General features: G+C 41.1%; 1 protein-coding gene and 1 long non-coding RNA gene across 2 annotated transcripts in view; both read right to left on the reverse strand.

Moving 5' to 3' along the window:
• The window catches only part of kcnd2 (potassium voltage-gated channel, Shal-related subfamily, member 2), a 462,331-nt gene that overhangs the window by 229,101 nt on the left and 228,230 nt on the right, over window positions 1-5,000 (reverse strand). The gene's annotated exons all lie outside the window — the stretch shown is intronic.
• On the reverse strand, window positions 24-4,790 carry LOC134464659 (uncharacterized). The gene is made up of 4 exons (XR_010038000.1): window positions 4,627-4,790; window positions 3,533-3,700; window positions 2,349-2,451; window positions 24-1,640 (listed from the first exon to the last, which is right to left on the reverse strand). It is a non-coding gene; the product is annotated as an uncharacterized LOC134464659 (long non-coding RNA).

The following is a 5,000-nucleotide window of genomic DNA, read 5'->3' on the forward strand; positions in this document are numbered from 1 at the left end:
TTCATTCCCGTCTGTAAAAAACGTCAGCTAAGAAGAGCAATGTAATGTAATCTAGTGTATGAGTGTATAGCCTACCGTTGTAGGCTATTGGTTACGTTATGGACACTATCTAAATTAGGCTACATTACACTTGAATATGCCATCATTGTATAGGGCCTACACGAATGCAATATTTGCACAAGTCACAACAGTGAAGGCTGGTTTATTGTTTGGTGCCTTATAATATTTGAGGGCTGCACTAACCAAGCTACAGCACCGTCGTGTCTTATTTCTGGACAATAAGTCTTATTTCTGGCAATAAGCCCTATGGGCCCAGTTTCAACAATGTGATCACAGGTTAAATCCATAGTTTCCTGAAACCCTTTGATCCTATTCAGCATGTTTACAAATCTACACAAATGAAATAAATATTACATAGGCCTACACAGGGTTGGTGAGGTTACTTTTGAAATGTAATAAGCTAAATATGTTATCAGTAATGTAATCCCATTACCATAATATTTAAGCAATGCAACAGATTGCTGTGACTACTTTATTCCCAAATATTTACAATGGTTTCAGTGAATCGTTAAAAAACAAAAAAAATAGGAAAGCTTAAAGTTTAACTCCAGCCAATTTCAACATGCTCCCACTAAATAATAATAAAAACAACATCTTGCTTTATTCCCCAAAACATCCAAAAGGTTATGCAAAATCAGACAACTAGCAAACAGCGATAAACAAAATCTGCCCCCATTAGAATAGCTCAGATCCCGGAAAGGGCTGAGCCGAAAATGTAATTGGCTGGAGTTATCCATTAAGCAGAGTTTGACAATGAAAGTACACAGCAAGTCCTGACCACACTTCAATTTATTGAAAAAAGACAACTATATACACAATCAACACTAGAACCCCGCCACCACCATCCATTAACCAGGTTACTTCAGACATTTCGACGGTAGGGTCACAGGGATGTTGATGTGACGTGCTTTAAAATCAGTTGACGTTGTTGTGGAGGTGTGCCCTCCCTGTTGATATTGGTCAAACCTCCTGCTGTTAGAGTGGTCATCTTAGGATGGTGGGCCAGGTGTGTTAGAGCACGTATGCCCACTCATCCCTGGTTTTTGTTCACAGGGATGAGGGGGCATACATGCCGTCACACACCTGGACCACCATCCAAAAAGGATAACTCAGTAGGAAGTGTGACCAACCTGTCAATATTGACAGGGAGGGCACACCTCCATAACAACATCAGCTCATTTCAAAGCACATGACACATCAACATCCCTGTGACCCTACCGTCGAAACATATCTGGTAAAATCCAGAAGAACAGCCTCTGAAGACCTCATTTACCCGCCTTTCCTCAGGGGAAGATATCTACCTGATCAGGAAATTAGCTAAAAATATGCTCAAGGCTTACGGTCCTATCATCAGTCCCTTTGGAACAGTTAAATGGCAACATATTGTTGATCTGAATAATGTTCAGGATCCTGAGGGTCTTCATGCAGCAAAAACAAGGTGATCAGAAGGCATGTTGACTTCGATGGCCAGAAGATGAAGGTGTCTGTGGCAGCTCAAACATTGCGTTGATCTGTGGCACTGGCGCTCACTGTGCTGAAGGACGCAGGATATCAGCAGTTCACAGCCTGTTCTCCAACTGCTGAGCATTTAAAAAACATTCACATTTAAAAAAACATGCCAAACAGTGACATCAACACAGCAAAACTGAGGGCCTCACATGTTTGTTTCAACAAGCTTATTTTTTGGTCTGTTTTCAAGTAAAACACCCTTGATCTGATAATGGGCCACTTGGTCAAGCTGGTTATCTAGGTGAAACAGTGGTACAAAAAGTAAAAGCAAAGAAACCCTGCCACAGATTCCCTCCAACATAGGTTTGACCTCTCCAAACTGACTGTGACTCAATATCAGATCAAGAAAATGTCTGTAAAATACTTGTATTGGTAAGAGTTTACAACTAGGTTTTAGGCCTCAAAATTCTAGTTCTACAATTCTAGTGAGTTTTTGGAGGACTGGCGTTCATTTAAGAGTGACATGACTAACTGAGCATTTTTACTTGAAAATAGACAAAAATACGCTTATTGAAATGTGCGGGGCCATCAGTTGTGCCGTGTTGACGTCAGGTGGATAGACAGCTGACATTGCTGTTGGACAACAGCTAGAATTATATTTTTTGTTAAGCACATCTACATGTGTTCATGCACAGTTGTGATGCCCTCCATGTAAATACAAAATGAAAATCCACGAAAAATACAGAGAATGCATAAATGAAAAGGTTCGCTTCATTAATACAATTGAAGATTCCAATATAAAACACTAAAAACATCAGAAATCAAATAAGAAAAGTTACCAAGTGTCTGTAGCCCGTCAACTCAATGCTGACTGGAGGGTCACAAACGCAGACAGTCACCCCATGCCCTCCATGAAGAATGGAACACAGGACTGGAACTACCCTAATAAAAGTTCAAAACAAAACATTAGGAGCCAATATGCATATTATTTACTCAGTTAAAACACAGTACAGTAATCCTTAATTATATGCATGACAGGGGGATCAAGTGATGGTGGCAAATGGCTGCAGCAAGAGAGTGGTAAGAACTTCACAAGTCATGCTTTAAAACTTCCTAGTCAGTCATGCGACTCAGAACAAGTCAAATGATTCAGGGCCCTCATTTATCAAGCGCATCAAACGTGCCTAAATCTACGCACACCCCAGACCATGAGTGCATTGCAATATGCGACCTTGCCTCCTCCACTTGCGCTTGCCTCCTCGTCCCGCCTCCTGGCCCCTCCTCTGTGGAGAAAACGATAAAGTTTCCCAGCTGTCAGCCTAGCCACAACAACTTTTGAGGGACTGTTTTTCATTCACCATCCCACTTGCAAATGAGAAAAAGACTCTACAATTGAGCTTTTGCAAGATATTGAAATATAATGCTGTTGTCAGTGATGTCATCATGACATATTACTTCCTGGTACGAGGAGAGAAGCAAGTGGAGGAGGCAAGGTCGCATATTGCAACGCACGCCATGCGTGCACCGTCCTCCTGTTGAAAGCACCTCCACCTCTGCCGCGGAAATGTCTCCACCTGTGCACTTGCTGCCAGCACTTCATGTGACGCGTGTGTCCGCGTGTGTTCATGTGCGAGAGAGAGAGAAACCCAGACAGTGTTGCCAGATATATGATGATTATCGTATTTGTACCATAATTGTCAATTTTGTCCTCACTGATCAAAAAAGCATGATGTACAATCATTTCAGAGTTGTAATTCAGTTCATTTTGATGCCTTGAAACAACAATTTGGGTCTAGTACGATAATCTCCTCCCAGTCCCCAAAAATGATAATTTTGAGGTTTTGGTAGATAATTCAGCATTTTCCAGCTGGCAACACTGAACCCAGATCCCCACATAGGCAAACACAGTATGACACCATCAAGGTTATCTACTTATAAATGCATACATGATGTTCCTTAGTAGAGCCTGAAAGAACAACTCATGATAATTATGAGATATCATGCAACTAATTGTTTGACTAACCTTGGACAAGTGTTTGGGGAAGTTGAAGTTGAAATTGATGGCTCTCTCAGCCGAACAGTTTGCTCAGGAGGTAAGTGGCAGCATCAGATCAGCGTTGTTTTGGCACAAACCTCTCTCTCTCTCTTCAAAGCCAGAGCCCATGCCCGCCTCCTCCTTCTTTTGGGCCATCTGCACAGAACAAGTTGTAGTAGCAATAACCTTATCAACTTTATCCTTCCAGTGCAAAGCAGAATAGCAACATTTGGTGCGAGATGTGTACATGATCCTTATGTTTGTGTAACCACGTTAATTACGTGGCGCTTTCTTGAAAACAAAACTTACCAACAGGGTATAGGCACAAGACATGTTTAATTGAAGGTGTTAGCGTAAATTGTACAACTGAGGTTTAGGGAACGCTGTTGTTGACATGTTGCAACAAGCACTGTAACAAGCACGCCTGACAAACTTAAAAGTTATCCTTGCCGTGTTTTAGTCACTTTTATTCTTCCCTGAATGGCTTTTTAAACAATGAACAAACATGTGGACATCATAGTACATAAAAACAATATTTGATATTCAAGTGTACATCAACTGAGGCACGTACGGAATGTCCGTTGCAACAAACTGTTGCAACTAGTTAGCTAACTTTAAATGTAGAGATCTATCCGAGATTTTCGCAAGTTCGTCAAACATGGCGCCATAAATATTAATTCACGACTTAAACAAATATCCCAAATATCACCGCTTTTAGACATTTACAAGTGTCACGAGTTAAATCATCGTTGACTTTCCTCAGGAAGCGCTTTTGACTAATACCTACAGTAGAACTAATATGATTCGTACAGGCCAACGTTAGCGTTGCTTGCCTCGTAACGTTATTTTCGCCGAACAAAGCGCCAAAGATATTGATTCAGGAACAAAACAAAACAAAAGAAAAGAGTCTTAAGTGTCATCATGTCCTACAGTTAAATCGTCCTTGATTTACCTCAGTGGACCAACTGTGAAATGATATTAGCTCTAGGCTAACAACATTGCTCAAGGCAAACACATCATGCCGTTGTTTGTCACAGAAACTTAATATCGATAACATTCAAAATCACAAGATAACACCTTACCTCATGTTACACCTTCTTTGGCTGTTTTTCGTCCTCTCGTTGCTGCAAGCATAGCGGCACAAATATCCTTCAACTTTACAAAGTGATCACCGACTGGCGTGGCCATAATGGTAAATGAACAGATACCTGATTAGAACCCTGTTCCAAGATGGCGGCGGTACAGACGCATGCCCAGAGGCTGATGGGCCATTCTATTGTATTAGTTCTATGGAGTTCACAAGCAAGAAATTGTCGCACATTCTACCACATACCAGAATTGGGGAGAAGCAGTGAAGGACAGTTACATCAGAGATTCTTTAAGTATATATATCTCTCTACTCTCTCTGGTTACATCCTAATGCAAGCAGGGTAGCATGCTAATGCACACTACACTC

Source organism: Engraulis encrasicolus, chromosome 15 (genome assembly GCF_034702125.1).
Source record: "Engraulis encrasicolus isolate BLACKSEA-1 chromosome 15, IST_EnEncr_1.0, whole genome shotgun sequence".
Taxonomy (NCBI): domain Eukaryota; kingdom Metazoa; phylum Chordata; class Actinopteri; order Clupeiformes; family Engraulidae; genus Engraulis; species Engraulis encrasicolus.